At 44.6% G+C, this 22,000-nt stretch overlaps 1 protein-coding gene across 1 annotated transcript in view; it reads left to right on the top strand.

Moving 5' to 3' along the window:
* negr1 (neuronal growth regulator 1) overlaps positions 1 to 22,000 on the top strand; it is a 1,562,459-nt gene that overhangs the window by 472,085 nt on the left and 1,068,374 nt on the right. The gene's annotated exons all lie outside the window — the stretch shown is intronic.

Genomic DNA, 22,000 nt, shown 5'->3' with positions numbered 1-22,000 from the left:
AAAAACGTGCTATTAACTCGCACTTTAAATGAGGGGTATCTTTATTTCCAATTATACTACAGGAGTCCATGTTATATTTGGATATTGACTACCGATTAGTCCAGATTTTCCAACCAGCATGGCCCAATATGCAAGGATGCAAATCAACTGAAATCCGCAATGCCACATGCATAATTTCCAGATGATTTTGGAAACGTCTGCCTCATACAGGAGAGATTTGCTTTGAGGTATTAATTTATAAGTGGGGTTATCTTTCCCACCATTTTCAAATATTCCAGAATGGTGGATGTTCCAATAATTATGTCAATGTGAAATGCTCGATTACGGTAAGTATACTGATAGTTATGAACAGGACATGGTAGCATTAGTACATCCTGACCATTTCATAAACATTTTTCTTTTTGATTGTTGGCTGTTACATTCAAGCTGTTGTCCTGGTGTTCTTCTGAGATATTTGGAAGAGGAGGACCAGTCGAGAATGTCAGGCTGTTGTCCTGCGTCCTGCCCTAGCAGTTGCACACAGCTGCAGTTGCAGAGAGAGTGAACATACTTTGTCAGAAGTGCATGCGGAACAGCAGACTTGATGGTACCATTGAGATATCTGAATATCTATCTACTAACTGCCAGATCTTGTTCAGAAGCAGGCCAGTCAGTTCATCATGCTTTCAATGACACGGGATAAAAAAAATGGAATGCAAGGGTGACCAACAGTTTACTAGGATTATGGACACTTTAAACACAGGGGGTATCAATATTGAATAGCCCCCAAATCTCACAAACTTTGTCTGCTAATTATAATTGTTAAGGAGTGCAGCTCAGTACTGAACATGCTACTGAGCAGCTTTAGGCTCAGCAGGGGCCCCTCAAGTGAGGAGCATGCACTACCTAAAGCCAGGCATCACCTTTTAAAGCTGAGGTGTATTCAGGCTCCTGCAGGAGTTGCTTCTGGTCGGAAAAGAGTGAATAACCTGGAGGAAGCAACAGAAATAATGCAACAGGTCTGAGAGGTTTTGTATTCTGAGGCCTTCAGAGGCCTTGGCACAGGGAGGTCGACAGGAGGTCAACAGGAGGAGAGATGTTCACTACCCTAAGGGAGCTGGGAGACCCTCCAGACAACTTCTTAGAATCAGCAAGTGGCTATGGCAGTCAATAGTACCAGTCTGAACCAAGGGCTTGGGTGCAATGCTGAAAGAATTTTAATAACATCACACAAGTGATCCAGGTCAATGAATGCATCCTTACATGCCAAATCCTACCACCTGCACCACTAGCCTCACAACGGCACCATTCACCACACCCTCTTCACTCACCTATAAACAATCTACATCAATCCTCACATTCATATGTTTAACCTTACCCTCACACATAAGCACTAATGGAAGACAAACACACACACCTCCCAGCTTCCATACACTGTTAACTATTCAACTGTGACAGGTACATCACCAAACACATGGCACCACACTCATGTGAACTCATATTCATTTCTGTGGTTCTTTTATTGTTGTTGCCCATAGATGTAAATCTTCTTCTTTTCTATCCCCCTTAGGGTCTGTGCGTGTGTGTTTGGGAACACTCACCCCCCCACCACCCCTGGCCCATTCCAGGTTTGAATGTGAATACTCTAACTTTCTGAGTAAATCATAAGGCGACTTTGCTGAGTGATTATTAAATTGGTTCACACAAACTGAGGGTTTACAGCCTACTTTAAAAATAATTCAAAAGCACCTCTGCTTATGGACAGGCAGAGAGAGCATAAAGAAGTTCAGTTTTTCTCTCTCTACTGTCTGTAACACCTTGCTTGTTGTCTGACAGCTACCCAGGCTGCTGTAGCTCAGGTGATGCAGTGTAAAGCTGGGTTTCTAAAACCAGGGCTGATCTAGGGCATCCTGCAAAGCCATCTGCAGTCTCCCCGAGTGAAAGTCAGTAGCCTTTCCCCAACCATGCTGTAGCCACTTGGATAGCACTGCATAGGAGGCCAAGATGAGGCAAAGCCATCCACAATATAGACACAAAAGCAATGCACAAGGTTGAATATTATAAAGTAATTTGGATTTGGTGTTGGATAATGTAAGATGGAATAGTCGCTTTGTGTTTTTTTTCAGGATTATAGCCAAGGCAATGCTGTGATCGTAACGGGGGGTGGGGTGGGGGTGGTGATGGTGGGTGGGGGGGTAACGTGGGGAACTGTTGAACAATGGGGATCATTCAGGGAAACTGAAATCTGATGATGCGCTCATTGACAGCTCCTCCGATGAACTGGCTGTTTCCTTCCTTTCTCCTTCTGCTCCACCAACTCCTCCTGAGATTCTCACCAAACCCATGATGGCTGCACTCTCAAGCCAGGATGGATGCAACAGACCATGAGAAATTGGGATATTCGCTTCACCGCGTGCTGAAGGGCTCCACTTGAATGGTCCAGGCAACAGAAAGTTACTTCTGCTCAATGACATTCCGCATGTTAGTCCGATTCTTAGATAATTATTGTATGAGTGTTGCCCACATGTGGTGGGGTTTCTTGTCATTAGCCAAGTCTAAAGCAAATAGTCCTTTTCACTGAGCAGCCACCCTCCACCCTCTGGTTTGATATGGAGGCTGAAGGATTGCTCAAACATAAGACTGGAGAAGAATAAACACTGGATTGAATTTTACCAGCCCTCCAGTGGTAGGAACAGAAGAAGAGGGGAGAGCCAGTAAAATAGCAGGGAGTTGCGCCAAGTCAGCTTCCCTTCACTGTCCAGCCAGTGGGGGGGGGTTCCCACCAGTGGGTAGGAGGCAGGTGGCAGTCTATGAAGCAGATCAGCTGCCATTCCACAGAGGCATGGAGACAATTTGCATAATTAAAGCCCAAATTAGCATTCTATGGGGCTGTTGGCATTTTGCTGTCCCTTGTAGTGGCTGCCAGCTTCATGGAGGCAGTCACCCTGAAGTAGCTCAGGTGACCCAAAGTGTGCGCCACAGGCAGGAATTCAGCCTTAGTGCCCCCCACGGTCCCACTGATGGGGCTTTCCTCCATCCAATGGGGCTTACTGCCCTCAACACCCAAAATTTTAATCTTTACATACCTGTCTGAGAGCATTTCCATTTCAGCATGCTCCTAAAGTCACCTGCTTGACCCGGCAGTGCCCATCTCTCCTAGTGGTGCTCCTGATGCTTACATCTAAAGAAGAAATAGAGCAGTTAAGAAACTTGATTGGTGAGTTAAATTAGCTATGTAATCAGACAAGACCCAATGCCAGTTTTGATGTGTTAGAACTAAGTACTATGATGAAACGTGCTGCAATTGAGGACATTTTAAGGGCAACTAAACCATTAAAGAAATTAAATACAGAGAAATGCATACTCAAGTTTCCAGCCTTGGGTGCCCCAAGGAACATGAAATTAGTCCTTTTGAGTGACACATCCCATGCCAATCATCTGGATGGGTACAGCTGGGTTTATAATATTCTTGGTGGGCAAAAATGGAAATGTTGTCCTTTGGTGTGGCATGTTAAGAAAAGAACAAGGGTGATTAAAAGTACCTTAGCAGGGGATGGCTCTAGTAGAAGTAATAGATATGGTGTTCTCCTTATCAAATATATTAAAGGAAATCCTATACAAGGGACATTCTGAGAATAGTTTTCCCATTGAATGCTATGCAGATAACTGTTCTCTGTGGGATAATGTACTTTTGACAGAGTGTGACTGATAAATAATTCAGGATTGACCTTGCAAGTATCAAAGAGGTGCTAGAAAGAAAATAAATCTCTGAGATAAAATGGGTTGATGCAAGCCACCAATTGTTGGATTGCTTTACAAAAAAAAAAACAGCTTCATTCATATCATTAGAACTGGTTTCGTTCGCACTCTCAATCTGAATGATGTGGCGGTTGGCAACCTTCAGGAGGTTGCTGCTGTTGTCCGCCGAGGTTTTGCCCTTTAACCTGGGGCTGCCTTGGGGCTTCTTGGTGATCAGGACCTACTTGGAGGCTGAAAAAAATATGCTTGGACAATAAGGCTTTTGGAGGTCCTAGAAGAGGGACATCTTGTGCCATAGTGTGGTATATAGCACGAAGAAAATAATTATTTTCTTTTCTTCAGTTTTGAAGTGTTGTATGTGTGGTATAAAGGGCAGAATTTTATGGCCCCATTTTGGCATGGGCGGGGCCACAAAATGCACCTTGTCATTCAAAAGTCCATTGAATTTGGCAGGATCATAAAATCCCTCTGGCATAAAATTCCGCCCAAAATTTTAACGTAGAGAAAAGAGGGGAATCTTTTAATGACATTTTAATTGTATTATTAAGGTTGAGGATACACAGGTAAGAGGCATTGGTTGATTAAGTAACTTGAGCACATTTAACAAAAGTCTTATTATTTGAAGGGGCTGCTCCTCAATCTTTGGTTGCACTTCACCACACTCCTGATCTTTGGTCACCCAGTGCGGAGGGGGGCAGGGAGGGCGGAGGACCTCCTCAGAAAGCTGCTCCTGGGCCTGGCCAAGGTGGCCATCAACAGATACAGGCAGCGGGCTATCTGGCCCTCTACTGCGGCTATGTTCGCGGCCAGGTAACCCTGGAGAGGGAACACACGGTGTCCACAGGTGCACTGGAGGTCTTCTGCAGGGGCTGGGGTGCATTATCAAACCCCAGAAATGACATTTTGGTTTAGTTTTGTAAGTTTCCTTTCACGTTTTTGTTTTAGTTACAGTGCCCCACCAGGGGCTGTCCCCCCACCCCCCATTTTGATTTTCAGTTTCATTTATTGATTTTGTTTTTCAAAAGATATAAAGAAGGACTTATTATTTGAAGGGGCTGTTCCTCAATTTTTGGTAACACTTCAGCCCCACACTCCTGACCTTTGGCCACTGGTGGGGAGGGAGGAGAACCTCCTCGTAAACCTGCTTCTGGGCCTGGCCAAGGTGGCCTTCAACAGGTCCAGGCAGCGGACGGTTGATGGGTTCATTTGACCCAACTGTCTGCCCCTCTACCGCAGCTATGTTCATGGCCGCGTGGCCCTGGAAAGGAAGCACGCGGTGTCTACCGATATGCTTGAGGCCTTTCGTGAATGCTGGACACCATGGGGGCTGGGGCACATCATCACACCTGGTAAAGACTTTTTGGTTTAGTTAGTTAAGTTTCCTTTGATGTTTTGATTTTTGTTACAGTGCCCCAGCAGCAGCTGTCATCCCCTCTCAATTATCGATTTATGTTTTAGTAAAAGAGTATAAATAGGGGAAAATTAATTTAATTAGCTAAGTTTCCTTTGAAAGTTTTTTTTGTTACAGTACCCCTTTAAGGGGCTGCCACTCCTGTTAATTTCTTAATTGATTTATTTGTTATTTGGTTCAAAAAAGAGCATATAAAGAAGGACTTAATATTTGAAGGGGCTGCTCCCCAAATTTTGGTTGCACTTCAGCCCCACGCTTCTGATCTTTGGCCACCCGATGTGGAAGGAGGCAGAGCAGAGGACCTCTTTGTTAGCTTCCTCTGGGCCTGATCAAGATGGCCATTAATAGGTCCAGGCAGTGGGCGGTTGAGGGGGTCATCTGACCCGACTGTCTTCCCATCTTCCGCAGCTATGTTCATGCCCTGGTGTCCCTGGAGAGCGAGCGCACGGTATCCACTGGTATGCTTGAAGCCTTCCACGACCGGTGGGCACTGCAGGGACCGGAGTGCATCATCAGCCCCCAAACAACATTTTAATTTAGTTTGCTAAATTTCCTTTTGTTTTCTCTTTTTGTTACAGTGCCCCTTTAACAGGCTGGTAATTTTTTTATTAGTTAATTTGTTTATTTTACTGGTATTAAAAAAGCATATAAAGAATGACTCCTGGGACACTGGGGCCCGACCTTTGTTCCCGAGTCAGGTGCACAGAGTTGGGAAATTTCATGACTCTGGAAAAAACTCCCTGAATTGCCAGATTTTCAGTCAGGGTGGGAAGTGGGGGACTGCGAACTGAATTCAGGCCCGCCGCCCTCAGAAACAGTGCAGAAGCAGCCAGAGGGGCTGCTGACTGTCAACTGCCAAGGCGGGCTGTTCAAAAGGCTTGTCCCAATGCCTTAGGACTTTGTCCCAGTTATAATAAAAACAGTGAAAAGCCCTTTAACACTCACCCCTCACACCCCTTCAACCCTGCACAGTCCCCATACCCCATCCATGTCAACTCATGTTACCTCTTATCCCCCATCCACTTTCAATGGCTGCTTATTGTCTCCATGCTAACCTATGCTGCACACACACCCCCAATGGCCTCTCATACCTTCCATGCCCCTCTAACCACCCTACATGGCCCCTTCTATACCCTTTGCCAACTTAGTGCCAACTCATGCCAACCGATGGCCCTCCTCACCCCCTTGGACTTGTATAGCCTCTTTGCCAATGTAGTTCCTTGATGGCACACCCTACCACCCACACCACGCCCTCTCCCCGTCCCGCAAGACCCATAAGCTGTATGATGTGGGAGCTGGCAGATCCCATTGCGAGCCGCAGTGACCACATCTGCAGCACGTGTTGGTTGCTGGAGGAACTCCGGCTCAGAACTGCTGTGCTGGAGTCCGAGCTCCGGACGCTGCGGCACATCCGGGAGGGGGAGAGTTACCTGGATGATTTGTATCAGGAGGCGGTCACACCCAGTAGATTAAGTACCTCAAGTCCAGTCAGTGGTCAGGGCCAGCAAGGTGTAACTGCAAGTGAGGCAGGTAGAGGGATCCTGTGTTCGGGAACAGAGACGCCTCAGCTCTTGACCTTGTCCAACAGGTACGAGGTACTTGCTCCCTGTGTGGATGAGGAACAGGGCTGTAGGGAGGATGAGCCAGCTGACCACAGCACCGTGGCACAGGAGGCCATTCAAGAGGGGGGAGAAAAAAGACAAGTGGTAGTTGTAGGGGATTCTATAATTAGGGGAATTGATAGCTTCCTTTGTAAGCAGGATTGAGAGTCCCGCATGGTATGTTGTCTGCCAGATGCCAGGGTGAGGGACATCTCTGACTGGCTTGAAAGGATATTGGAGAGGAAGGGGGAGGTTCCAATTGTTGTGGTCCACGTTGGGACAAATAACATAGGTAAGACTAGGAAAGAGGACCTGTTTGGGGATTATCAGGCACTAGGAACTAAATTAAAGAACGGGTCCTCAAGGGTTATAATCTCCGGATTACTGCCCGAGCCACATGCAAATTGGCATAGGGACGCGAGAATAAGGGAAGTAAACACGTGGCTAAAGGAGTGGTGTGGGAAAGAGGGGTTTCATTTCGTGGGGCACTGACATCAGTATTGAAACAGGAGGGATCTGTACCGTTGGGACGGTCTCCACCTGAACCGATATGGGACCAATGTTCTAGTGAAAAGGGTAAGTAGGATGGTCAACAGGACTTTAAACTAGAAAGTTGGAGGGAGGGAATGGTAAAACTCCAAGAAGTATGACTAATGGGAAACAAAGCAGCAGGTTAGCGTGTGGGGGGCTGGATTCAACTTCATGGAAAATTATGAAAAAACTGAAAAGAAAGGAGAGCCCAGGAGAGGCTATTAAAGTCTCCAGAACACAAAATAGGACAGAGTGTTTGGAAAGGGCTAGGAATCTAAGTTCAAGCACATCAGATAAAGGGACAACAATGAGAAAGGGGACGTGAAATACAGGACTGAAGATGTTGTATCTGAATGCACGCGATATACGAAATAAGGTAAATGAGCTTGTGGCGCAGATTGAAATTGGTAGGTATGATGTGGGCATTACGAAGACATGGCTGCAAGGGGATCAGGACTGGGAGCTAAATATCCAAGGATATACATCCTATCGAAAAGATAGGCAGGTTGGCAGAGGGGGTGGGGTTGCTTTGTTAGTAAGAAATGAAATTAAATCGTAAGAAATGAAATTAAATCGATAGCAAGAAATGATGTAGTGTCAGATGATGTAGAATCTGTGTGGGTAGAGTTGAGGAACCGCAAAGGTAAAAAAACTATAATGGGAGTTATGTACAGGCCTCCAAACAGTAGTCAGGATGTGGGGCACAAGATACACCAGGAGATAGAAAAGGCCTGTAAGAAAGGCAAGGTTACAGTGATCATGGGGGATTTCAATATGCAGGTAGACTGGGAAAATCAGGTTGGTAGTGGATCCCAAGAAAAGGAATTTGTAGAATGTCTATGAGATGGCTTTTTGGAGCAGCTTGTGGTGGAGCCCACTAGGGAACAGACAATTCTAGATTTAGTGATGTGTAATGAGGCAGATTTGATAAGGGAGCTTAAGGTGAAGGAACCCTTAGGAGGAAGTGACCATAATATGATAGAATTTACCCTGCAATTTGAGAGGAAAAAGCTGGAATCAGGTGTAACGGTATTACAGTTGAATAAAGGCAACTACAGAGGCATGAGGGGGGAGCTGGCCAGAATTGACTAGGAGATGAGCCTAGCAGGAAAGACAATGGAACAGCAATGGCAGGAGTTTCTGGAGTAATTTGGGAGACACAGCAAAAATTCATCCCTAGGAAGAAGAAGCATACTAAAGGGAGGACAAGGCAACCATGGCTGACAAGGGAAGTCAGGGACAACATAAAAGCTAAAGAGAAAGCATACAATGTGGCGAAGAGCAGTGGGAAACCAGGGGATTGGGAAGCCTACAAAGACCAACAGAGGCCAACTAAAAAAAAATAAGGAGGGAGAAGATTAAATATGAGGGTAAACTAGCAGTAATATAAAAGAAGATTGCAAGAGTTTTTTTTAGATATATAAAGGGTAAGAGAGAGGCAAAAGTGGACATTGGGCCGCTGGAAAATGACGCTGGAGAAGTAGTAGGAACAAAGAAATGGCAGAGGAATTGAATAGGTACTTTGCTTCAGTCTTCACAGTGGAAGACATGAGTGACAGCCCCAAAGTTCAAGAGAGTTGGGAGGCAGTGGTGAGTATGGTGGCCATTACCAAGGAGAAGGTGCTAGGAAAACTGAAATGTCTGAAGGTGGATAAATCACCTGGACCAGATGGATTACACCCCAGAGTTCTGAAGGAGATAGCTGAAGAGATAGTGGAGGCGTTAGTGGTGATCTTTCAGGAATCACTCGTGTCAGGGAGGGTCCCAGAGGACTAGAAAATCGCTAATGTAACCCCCCCGTTTAAGAAGGAAGTGAGGCAAAAGATGGGAAATTACAGGCCGATTAGCCTGATCTCGGTCGTTGGTAAGATTTTAGAGTCCATTATTAAGGATGAGATTTCAAAATACTTGGAAGTGCATGGTAAAATCGGGCAAAGTCAGCATGGTTTCATCAAGGGGAGGTCATGCCTGACAAATCTGTTAGAATTCTTAGAGGAGGTAACGAGTAGGTTAGACAAAGGAGAGCCCATGGATGTTATCTACTTGGACTTCCAGAAGGCCTTTGACAAGGTGCCGCACAGGAGACTGCTCAGTAACATAAGAGCCCATGGTGTTAGAGGCAAGGTACTAGCATGGATAGAAAATTGGCTGTCTGGCCGTAGGCAAAGAGTGGGGATAAGGGGCTCCTTCTCAGGGTGGCAGCCGGTGACTAGTGGAGTTCTGCACGGGTCTGTGTTGGGACCATAACTTTTCACTTTATACATTAATGATCTAGATGAAGGAATTGAAGGCATCTTGGCTAAGTTTGCAGTTGATACAAAGATATGTGGAGGGACAGGTAGTATTGAGGAGGCGGGAGGCTGTAGAAGGAATTGGACTGGTTAGGAGAATGGGTAAAGAAGTGGCAGTTGGAATACAATGTGGGGAAGTGTGAGGTCATGCACTTCGGTAGGAAGAATAGAGGCATAGACTATTTTCTAAATGGGGAGAGAATTCAGAAATCTGGAGCGCAAAGGGACTTGGGAGTCCTAGTCCAGGATTCTCTTAAGGTTAACTTGCAGGCTGAGTCGGTAGTTAGGAAGGCAAATGCAATGTTGGCATTTATTTCGAGAGGACTGGAATATAAAAGCAGGGATGTGTTGCTGAGGCTTTATAAGGCTCTGGTCAGACCACATTTAGAATATTGTGAGCAATTTTGGGCCCCGTAGCTCAGGAAGGATGTGCTGGTCCTGGAAAGGATCCAGGGGATGTTAACGAGAATGATCCCAGGAATGAAAGGCTCAACATATGAGGAATCAAGAAATGGCTGACGACATTGGATACTGCAAAGGCTATGGGCCCTGACAATATTCCAGCAATAGTACTGAAAACTTGTGCTCCAGAACTTGCCACACCTCTAGCCAAGCTGTTCCAGTACAGCTACAACATTGGCATCTATCCGACAATGTGAAAAATGGCCCAGGTATGTCCTGTACACAAAGAATAGGACAAATCCAATTCGGTGGATTACTGCCCTATCAGTCTACTCTCAATGATCAGTAAAGTGATGGAAGGGGTCATCAACAGTGCCATCAAGTGGCACTTGCTTAGCAATAACCTGCTTACTGACATTTAACTCGGGTTCCACCACAGCTACTCGAGCTCCTCACCTCATTATAGCCTTGTTTCAAACATGGACAAAAGAGCTAAACTCCTGAGGTGAGGTGAGAGTGACTGCCCTTGACATCATTTGACTGAGTGTGGCATCAAGGAGCCCTAACAAACCTGGAGTCAATGGGAATCGGGGGAAAACTCTCCACTGGTTGGAGTCATACCTAGCACAAAGGAAGATAGTTGTAGTTGTTGGAGGTCAGTCATCTCAGCTCCAGGACATCACTGCAGGAGTTCCTCAGGGTGGTGTCCTCGGCCTAACCATCTTCAGCTGCTTCATCAATGACCTTCCTTCCATCATATGGTCAGAAGTGGTAATGTGCAATTATCAGCGAACAATGTTCAGCACCATTCACGACTCCTCAGACACTGAAGTAGTCCATGTCCAAACGTAGCAAGACCTGGACAATATCCAGACTTGGGCTGACAAGTGGCAAGTAACATTCATGCCACGCAAGTGTCAGGCAGTGACCATTTCCAACAAGAGAGAATCCAACCATCGCCCCTTGACGTTCAATGGCATTACCATCATTAAATCCCCCACTCTCAACATCCTGGAGGCTACCATTGTCCAAAGACTGAACTGGAATAGCCATATAAATACTGTGGCTACAAGAGCAAGTCAGAGGCTAGGAATCCTGTTACGAGTAACTCACCTCCTGACTCCTCAAAGCCTGTCCACCATCTACAAGGCATAAGTCAGGAATGTGATGGAATACTGCCCACTTGTCTGGATGAGTGCAGCTCCTACAACACTCAAGAGGCTGGATACCGTCCAGGACAAAGCAGTCTGCTTGATTGGCACCACATCCACAAACTTTCACTCCCTCCACCACCGACTCACAGTAGCAGCAGTGTGTACCATCTACAAGATGCACTGCAGGAATTCACCAAGGCTCCTTAGACAGCATCTTCCAAACCCACGCCCACTACCTCCTAGAAGGACAAGGACAGCAGATAGATAGGAACACCACCACCTGGAGGTTCCCCTCCAAGTCACTCACCATCTTGACTGAGAAATATATCGCCGTTCCTTCACTGTCACTGGGTCAAAATTCTGGAAGTCCCTTCCTAACAGCACTGTGGGTGTACCTGCACCACATGGACTGCAGCGGTTCAGGAAGACAACTCACCATACCTTCTCAAGGGCAACTAGGGATGGGCAATAAATGCTGGCCCAGCCAACAAAGCCCACATCCCATGAATGAATAAAAAAAAAATGTTGGAAGTGGGGATGCTTGCTGATGATTGCACAATGTTCAGCACCATTCATAACTCCTCAGATACTGAAGCAGTCCATGCTTAAATGACAATATCCAGCTTGGGCTGACAAGTGGCAAGTAACATTTACAGGTGCCAGGCAATGACCATCTCAAACAAGAGAGAATCCAACCATTGCCCCTTGACATGCTGGAATTACCATCACTGAATCGCCCAATATTAACATTAAAAAAATCCTGTCCTCGTAATTTAACCCTCTAAGGCCTGGTAGTATTCTGGTGAATCAGTGCAATATCCTTCCTATTGTGTAGTTCCCAAAGCTGAACACAGATGGAATCTGGCCAATGCTCTGTACAGCTGAATCAGAATTTCCTCCAATTTGTATTTCAGTCCTCAAGATAAAGGTCAACATTCCATCCACCTTTTTGATTGCTTTTTGTACCTCTTCAGTTGCTCTTAGAGATTTGTTTCTGTGGAAACCCAAATCCTTTTGTTCTGCCACAGATTCTACCTAGTCTCTCACCATTGAGAAAATATCCAACTTTCTTTCTCAGAATCCACGTGGATGCCCTCATACTTCCCCATATTGAATCCATCCACCACAGTTTTGGCCACTTGCTTAATCTGTCTGTGTTTTTTTGTAATTTCTTACACCTGTCTACACAGCCTATTGAGTCTCCTTACATTGGTTGTGCTTGTTGCAGATTTTGGCCTTAAAGTGCTGCAGAATTCTAGAGAGCCTGTTTAATGCATAATTCATATAATATCACACAATTCCTTTAGAGTTTAGAATTATTCAGTTATTTTTAAGTCACCATTTTGGTGCGGAAGTCCCAGGATTGACATAGCGATTGATAGATTTTTATTAGGTAAGAGTATCAGGGGATATGGAACAAAAGTAAGCAAATGGATTTGAGGTAGGGATCAACTATGATCCAGCTGAATGCAAGCATAAAATGATGAATGCCCTCTACCTGACCCTATCTTCCCAAATGTGTGCTGAATGAACTAATCTCAGCTGGGACAAAATTGGAGTGCTACAAATGATTTGTTACTCGAAAGAGTTACAAATGATTTGTTGTCCTTAAGTTAGTGAGAGGGAAAAACAGCTGTAGATTGCCAGAAACAAGACATTTGTGAAGATTGGTGAAAACAGCACCAGATTCAGCTTGATGCTCTGCCTGATTAAACTGTCTGCTGTACTTACTGTCTAGGCTCACATGTAAAGATTGGGGGGCTTCTAAGGTGAGCGACTAGGGAAATCCAAACCAGCAAGGGTCAGTGCTTTCTTAAAACAAAGTAAGGAAAATGTATTCTAAAACAAATTCCTTGAATGAGTTCATCTGTCCTCAAGCTGTTCCAAAATTTCCAGTGATAGATTCATAAATCTAGAGCATTAGCAGCCTAGATATTGCTGTTCATTTAAACTAAATCAGGTTAACACTTCAGTTAAAGTAGCAGGCAGAGGAATGTTTTATGCAATGATCCCTCTAAGTGCATGGCTGCGTAACAGTCAAAGGTTCCTGTACAGGGTGTGCAAAGTCAGCCCCTTTAAGATATCATCTGTGTGTGGCTGCACAAAATCAGTTAAAGAGCCGGCATACATAAACAAATCGCCCGTGCACTACAGAAAAAAAGAGTATTTTGGTTATACAATTGCACTATGTGGTCGTAAGTTACTATTATCAATAATAAAAGATTTTAGAGTCCATTATTAAGGATGAGATTTCAGAATACTTGGAAGTGCATGATAAAATAGGGCAAAGTCATGGTTTCATCAAGGGGAGTTAATGAGTAGGTTAGACAAAGGAGAGCCAATGGATGTTATCTATTTGGACTTCCAGAAGGCCTTTGACAAGGTGCTGCACAGGAGGCTGCTCAGTAAGATAAGAGCCCATGGTGTTAGAGGCAAGGTACTAGCATGGATAGAGGATTGGCTGTCTGGCAGGAGGCAGAGAGTGGGGATAAGGGTGTCCTTCTCAGGATGGCGGCTGGTGACTAGCGGAGTTCCGCAGGGGTCAGTGTTGGGACCACAACTTTTCATTTTATACATTAATGATTTAGATGAAGAAACTGAGGGCATCCTGGCTAAGTTTGCAGATGATACAAAGATATGTGGAGGGACAGGTAGTATTGAGGAGGCGGAGAGGCTGCAGAAGTTTTCGGACAGGTTAGCAGAATGGGCAAAGTGGCAGATGGAATACAATGTGGGCAAGTGTGAGGTCATGCACTTTGGTAGGAAGAATAGAGGCATAGACTATTTTCTAAATGGGGAGAGAATTCAGAAATCTGGAGTGCAAAGGGACTTGGGATTCTCTTAAGGTTAACATGCAGGTTGAGTCGGTAGTTAGGAAGGGAAATGCAATGTTGGCATTTATTTCGAGAGGACTAGAGTATAAAAGCAGGGATGTGCTGCTGAGGCTTTATAAGGCTCTGGTCAGACCACATTTAGAATGTTGTGAGCAATTTTGGGCCCCGTATCTCAGGAAAGGTGTTCTGGCCCTAGAGAGGGTCCAGAGGAGGTTCATAAGAACGATCCCAGGAATGAAAGGCTTAACATATGAGGAACGTTTGAGAACTCTGGGTCTGTACTCGATGGAGTTTAGAAGGATGAGGGGGGATCTGATTGAAACTTACAGAATACTGAAAGGCCTGGATAGAGTGGACGTGGGAAAGATGTTTCCATTAGTAGGAGAGACTAGGACCCGAGGGCACAGCCTCAGAGTAAAGGGAAGACCTTTTAGAACAGAGATGAGGAGAAACTTCTTTAGCCAGAGAATGGTAAATCTATGGAATTCATTGCCACAGAAGGCTGTGGAGGCCAGGTCATTGAGTGTATTTAAGACCGACGTAGATAGGTTCTTGATTGGTAAGGGGATCAAAGGTTACGGGGAGAAGGCGGGAGAATGGGGTCGAGAAACTTATCAGCCATGTTCGAATGCGGAGCAGACTCGATGGGCCGAATGGCCTAATTTCTGCTCCTATGTCTTATGGTCTTCACGTCATAGAATCATAGAAATGTCAGCACAGAAGGAGGTCATTCATCTCATCATGTTTGTGTCAGTTGTAGCTCCACATTGTTGTCCCATATTCCTGTTTACCCTTATCCTTTAATGCAGGCTTGTCCAACCTTTTCACTTGGGGGACTGCATTTCAATTTTTCATCACTCAAGGAGCCGATCAGCAAATTTTGGAAAGATGAGGTTTGGCGCAACATTAAACATGAATTGCAATAAAATGTTGAGGTATGAGGAAAAGAAACAGCTTGCTGATCAAAAATAAAGCAATGTGAGAGCAGTAAATTGATACTTTTTAAAATGGGTAATTAATGAAGATAACCATTTGAGTGTGAGGGTCAAATTGTTTGTCCAGCTCACTCCCAGTCTCAGGGTGCTTGTTCACTGATCTTCACCCACTGTGTGTGTTGGTACAAGTGTGTGGGGGTGAGAGGGAGTGCGAACCCTGAGAACTGGAGTAAGCCAGACATACATACACACACACACACACACAAATGCACTCTCACACTCCCTCTCTCTCTCTCTCACACACTCACACAAACACACTTACACTCCCTCTCTCTCTTATACATACACACACACACACACACACACACGCGCATGCATGCACCCACACTTTCTCTCATACAGTTATGACCTGGATGGGAGGAGTGCGCGAATTATCAAGGCCCACTACTCTGCAGGCCGTACCAATGTTTAATTTTCTCAATGAAATAGCCAATTGTGTATCCAAAGCTCTAGCACCCAGAAGAAAAGAGACTTTGACCAGGCTTCTCTCTAAAACTCAGAATGATTAATTTATTTCACAACAAAACTTATTTTAACAAGTTGCAAGTACTAGTTAGCACACAATTGTAATCGGGGAGTATAACTATCTATGTCATCCTAAATAATTCCCCCAGGACACACACACACACACACACACACACACACACAGACAAACACAGGACGAACAGATAGAGCCTCCCTGCAGAGATGAGTTTTGGAGGGTGGGCAATATAAAATAAAGGATAAAGTCTGCAGAGCCTCAATACTGTCGACCTGGAGTTCTCTCGTGTGAAGATAGATTGCTGGTTCAGGTGGATACCTGAACGTTCTCACCACTGGTCTCAGCTTTCCGATTTCAAATGTAGATTGGTTACATTCAGATGAGAGTTCTCTGGCTACAGGTTGATAGCCATACACACTTTTAGACAAGGTAGAGTGAGGGTGCCAGACAACGTAGCTTTCCTTCCCCAGCTTGTTCTCCAATGAGACTGCCTTCAAAACAAGCAGGTTCATAACTTAATTTTTTTCATCTCTCCCTTTGTCTCCCAGCTTTTCATTAACTAAAGTACTTTGCAGTTCAACACAAACAAATAACTTCTCCTCAAGCACCATATAGGTCAGGTGATTTCTTATTTGCAGTTCCAAGGTGAATTTATGACCTTTTAAAAAATTATTATCCAGATTATTATCCAGAGGTCCAGATCATGCCAAAACCTTCCATTTTGTAAAAGAAAACTTAAGTCTTGAGATATGATTCTAACAACACACACGCACTCACTCCCTTGTGCATACACACACACACGCACTCACTTTCTCACAGTCCCATGCGCTCACTCTCTCACAACATGCACTCTCACTCACACACACAAAAACTCACATACGCACTCACTCTCTCACTCACACACACCTTCATTCACCCCACCTGCAGCAACTCTCACTGCCCACCAGTAGCCACTTCTGTCTCCCACAGCAGTCACCACTTTCTGTTGCCCACCAGCAGCCACTCTGACCCTCCCCCACCAGCAGCCACTCTGTGCCTCCCCCACCAGCAGCCACTATTTCCTCCTCAATCAGCAGACACTCTCTCTTCTACACCTGCAGTCACTCTCTTCCCCTTCCCCAACAGAAACTGCTCTCTGCCCCCCCACCATGAGCGGCCATTCTTTCTCCACTACCAGCAGCCACTCTCTGTTCCCCACCAGCAGCTAGTTTCCCTCCACTCCACCAGCAGCCACTCTGACCCCCATACCAGTCCCTCCCTCTCCCCGCTCACTAGTCGCTCCCTCTCCCCGCTTGCTAGTCGCTCCCTCTCCCCGCTCGCTAGTCGCTCTCACTTTTCTCTGTTCCCTGAAAACTTCCCTCCGTCCCCAACAGGCTCACCGCTGCCGTTGCGCCATTTTCTAAGGCCTCAAACTGAAGGAAGCCGCTCCTCCAACCAGAAACTCGCCTTCTCCCAGCTTTGCTGCTGATAAGTTCACAAGTGATCCTATCAACTGCAAATGCGGGAGAATAACACCCTGTGATGGGAGGAGTTGAAACTCGCAGAATCTTCAAACTTACTGATCGGCATTTTAAACATGGGGTCCGTGGGCAGGATGGGAAGGCCAGGCAGGTTGGATGTAGCCCATGGGCCACAGTTTGGACCAGACTGCTTTAATACTTTTCCTCTTAAATGTGTATCTAATCCTGCCTTAGATGCCATGATTGTCTCAGCTTCAACCGCATGTTACTTTCCCACACACCTTCACGTGAAAAGTTATTTTAATCTCCCCCTTGATGTTCTAGTCCTAATCCTAAATTTAATGTCCCTTGTTACTGATTAGCCACATGTGGAAATAAGTTTACACTACAAGGCTTCTCCTCATAAAAGTTTGAACATTACTGTCAGATCTTCTTATGCTCTCTGCTCCTGTTAATTAACACAGATAGTGTCTCAGCATAATTATATTCTCTAATTCCTGGTACTATCCTAATAAATCTGGACACTTTTGTATGACTACTTCGGTGGCAACCTGCAAACAGTGTTCCAACAGTGACCTAGCAAGTGTGTTGTACTAATTCATTATCACTTCCTTTATTTTCTTTAAAATGCCCTGATATATTAAACAAAGAAAATAATTTGCCATGATATGGCTTAAATATCTGTACTAAGGTTAATAAATGATTTATTTCAATATTAATGAATACAAGTTGCAAATTATACTATTAGTAAAAGGGGTTCATATAGTACAGAGACTGGATTATTCACTAAATTGTTTGAACCATAATATGTTAACAATAATTTATAAAAAAAAGACAATTAATTCCATTGATTGTCTAACTGATGCTAATTCCCACATAAAACAGATATTATGGAAGATAATTTAATTGTCAAAGTAGCATGGTCCTACATACTTTAAAAATAATCATGTGTGTTGAAATGAGCTATCTGCTGGTTACACTGTGGTGTTAGACTGCAATGGCAGCAGCACGCGTATGATTTAGCCCCACTACTCTGCAGATAGTACCATTAATTTAAAAGTTTAATTTTCTTACCAAAATAGCCAATCGTCCATTTCCTCTACAGGTGCCAAGAATAAAAGCATCATCAACCAGGCTTCTTTCAATAAACTCAGAACGATTGTTTATTATAAAACAAATATCTTTTTAACAAGTTGCAAGTACTGGTTAACACACATTTGTAATCAGGAAGTGTAACTATCTCTTCCTAAAGAATTCCAGCAGCACACAAACAGATACACACACATGCAGAGATGGACATTAGAGGATAGGCATTATAAAATAAAGAATAATGTTTGCAGGGACTCGATGCTGTCGACCTGGAATCCCCTCATGCTGGTCCCGGTGGACGTCTGGAAGTTCTGACTGATTGGTCTAAGCTTTGCAGGTCTAAATGGAGACCAGTTACACTCAGATGAGGGTTCTCTAGCTACAGGTTGATGGCATATACAACTTTAGGCAAGGTAGAGAGAGCGAGAGCCAGTTAGGGTAGTCTTCCTTCTTCAGCTTGTTCCCCAACAAGACTGCCTTCAAAACCAGCAGGTTCACTATTTAAGTTTTGGTCTCTCTCCCATGTGATTTCCAGCAAGTTACCAATCTTTGCCTTTTTAGTTTTTTCCCCCCCCGTCAGTTAAAGTGATTGCAATCCAAAACAACCAACCAGATCTTCCTTGAGTACCATGAAGGTCAGGTGATTTCTTGGAAGAAGCCTGCTTGTTGACAGTTCCAAGGTGAACTTATGACCTTTTAAAAAAAAGTCCCAGGTTAGCATCCAAATATCCAGATAATGTCATGTCTTTCCATCTTGTAAAAGAAAAATTCAGTTTTGAGAGATATGGTTCTAACAATGGGAACACATAGGCCTGAATTTTTAGGTTGGTGGGCAGGCGCGATTGGCGGGCCCAGGATCAGCCAGGGAATAGACCGCCGACTGTGATCGGCCTCCGACCGCTATTTCATGCTGGCTGGCTGGCCATTTAAAGGCCAGCCAGCTTGAAACGCACGTTGTGAAGCTCAGCGCTGCTGGGGCAGGGGTGGGAAGAGGGTGGGCGCTGACATCAATGCAGAGCTGAGAGAAAGCTCCCTGAAGGCAGAGAGCTGCCTCAGGGAGCTGAAGACCTGAAAAATCTAAAATAAAGGTTTCAAAGCTGAAAGTGTCCGTGCATCATAATATATCACCTGAAAATTTAGCTACTGAAAATGCTATCCACAGAAATTTATTTATATTTCATTTCATCCCGCCCATGGATGAGGTTTCGTGAAAAAAAAGGCCGCCTGGCTGATTCGCCCGTCCGCCAACCGTAAGGTTTGATGGACCACTAAAAACCGGAGTCAGTTTGCTCCGTTAATGGGCTTAAGCGTCCTCTTAATTGTCGGCAGGCGCGCTTCTGGCTTTTATGCGCATTTGCCGACTAAAATATCACATGAGTGCGGGATGACATCAGGTCGCTCGCCCGACGTCATCTCACATGATTTCACGCCGGATCGGGTCAGGCACATGCCTGCCCGCCAAGCTAAAAATTCTGCTCATCGATTACATGTTTACTTAGGGTTTGCAACACTAATTGAGGCATGAAGTCATTGCCTAATGCTTTAATCAATCCAAACTCCACATTTTTACAAGAGACCCATAAGCCTATACAACTGGATCAGACAGTGAACATGATGTTAAGTAATCTAGTGCTTTAGGAGCATCTGTACTTGTTAATGGTTTAATAGGAACATCTTTTATCTAACCTTTAGTGCAGTAATTATCAAACAAGACATATTTAGGTCATTTACAGTCCTTTCATTGAACACAGCATTTTATTTGGAGGGCATTTTAATATTTGATCTACTTATTCTACAGATTTGCTGTGGGACAAAAGTCAGCCAGCACTTATGTAGATCTCCCTTTGTTTATGTTTGATAGTTGACAAAATTTCCAAATTTCCAGGGGACCTGAGATTTTCATTTCCTGTGCCAGGGGACTTTAGGAAGTTTAAAGTGCTGGAAATGAAAGCTATGTACTGAAATGTTTGGAGGCTTTTACATCATAAATGACATTCTCACTTAACTGCAGTCACTTTTATCAGTGCTTAGTTGGTCCACCATGTCCCAGCTATTGCTAGTTTGCTGATTATGTGATGATGAACAACACCAAATAGGCAGGTAAAGTTAGCTGTTTACACTCCCAAATGCTTTGCTTCTCAATGAAGGAAGGAACAGAGAAGAAAAACTCAAGGGAATGTCAACAGTTGTGCTCCTTTCACACCAGCTGGTTCAAAATGACTTTGTCATTTTGTCAAGAAGCATGTGACTCCAACTTAGTAGAGATGGTCCAAGGAAGAAACATAGGAGAGAAAATAAGGAAGTTTTACCCTCAAAATAAATTTTAAAAAGAGGGCAGTGTTAGACGATATACTAACCTTATCCACAAATGCATATATCCTTCCCTCACTAATAGCTGACAATAAGGCTCGATTTTGCTTGTTTGAGACTATCCATTTTCAAGTCCTATAGAGGTTTGGTCTGCCAAGTTAAGTGGCAGTGGAAGGCATTCCATCAGAAGGGCATCCCTAAGAAATGGCTGCCTCGATTCCTCTGCTGCCCCTGTGACTGGTAATACTGACCTGCCATCGCAAAGTACACACTGAAGCATGAAAATAAAGTTAGGGAGAGTGTGGATGATATCTCCCTGACTGTTACTATAAAGGTGACTGTGTAACTTTAATATCTTTCCTAATTTTTTTCCAAAATCAAGAAAAATATAAGGGAGATCATAGGGTAGCACTCATGCAACACCGTTTTAGCTTTAATAGGATGTGGGCTGCGTTTGTTGGCATTCCAAATTGCCTTTGAACTGAATGCCATGCCAGGCCATTTCAGAGGGCATTTAAAGGGCAACCACATAGTTGTGGGTCCAATGGCAGATTTATTTCCTTAAAAGGACTTTAGTGAACAGGTTTTTATGAAAATTGATGAAATCTTCATGGTCACCATTACTAAGACCAGCTTCTAATTCCAGATTTTTATTAATTGAGTTTAAATTCCACCAGCCGCCATGGTGCAATTTGAACCCATATCCTAAGAGCATTAGGCTGGGCTTCTAGATTACTAGTAGTGACATTACCACTATGCCACTGTCTTCACTCGAAGTCTGCATTAAAAATATTTCCTGGATATTTCTGAAAACTTAAAGAAAGTTTTTTATCAGAGAAATAATGGATTTCTCCTTGTGTTTTGGGGGGAGAATGATGAGGACATGGAGGAGGGAATGGGAACATTGTGCACACAGACAATGCCCAACCCACAGGTAGGTTATAGAAATAGAATGGTTACAGCACAGAAGGAGGCCATTTGGCCTATCGAGTCTGTGTCAGCTCCCTACAAGAGCATTAAAGCTAGTTCCAGTCCCCCACCTTTTCTTACAGCCTTGTAATTTATTTTCCCTTCAGGTGCTTTTCCAATTCCCTTTTGAAAACCACTATTGAACCTGATTCTACCATCCTTTCAGGCAGTGCATTCCTGATCATAACCAGTCACTGCATAAAAGTTTTTCTTCATATTGATTTTGGTACTTTTACCAATTACTTTAAATGAATGGGGTGATTTTAACTGGCGGGGGGGGGACAGATTACCCGCTCCTCTGACCTGAAAGTTGGTCGACACTGCGCTGACATAAAATCCAGTTGCCCCACAGTGATAGCGGCTTTAATTTGTGCAGAGTGGGACTTCCACCCCCAGAAGTCCCGCCCTAGAGAGCTGCTGGCCAACCTGCTTGGCAAGCAGCTGTGTAGCCCCAGCAGTGCCAGAAGACAGTAGTGGCCATTAGCACCAGTACCCAGGAAGCAGTGAAGATGCCTCCTGGAATTCAAGTGAGTCCAGGTATTCTGGGCGGGCATGACTGGGAGATGCCATCGAGGTGGCATGGAGGGGCATGGGCTGTGAAGTTAGAGAGGCCAGGGGAGGAGGGACAAAGCAGGAGTACCATCTTGGGGGTAGTGGGGTGTCACTGATGGGCACAGGGCCTGCTTCTCCCCCTCTCCCCGCCCCGAAGGAGGTACTCACTTTCCTGCCTGACA

Source organism: Carcharodon carcharias, chromosome 16, assembly GCF_017639515.1.
Source record: "Carcharodon carcharias isolate sCarCar2 chromosome 16, sCarCar2.pri, whole genome shotgun sequence".
In the NCBI taxonomy this organism is placed as follows: Eukaryota; Metazoa; Chordata; class Chondrichthyes; order Lamniformes; family Lamnidae; genus Carcharodon; species Carcharodon carcharias.
Note: the sequence above shows the minus strand (reverse complement) of the source record. Positions and strands in the feature narration are given on the sequence as shown.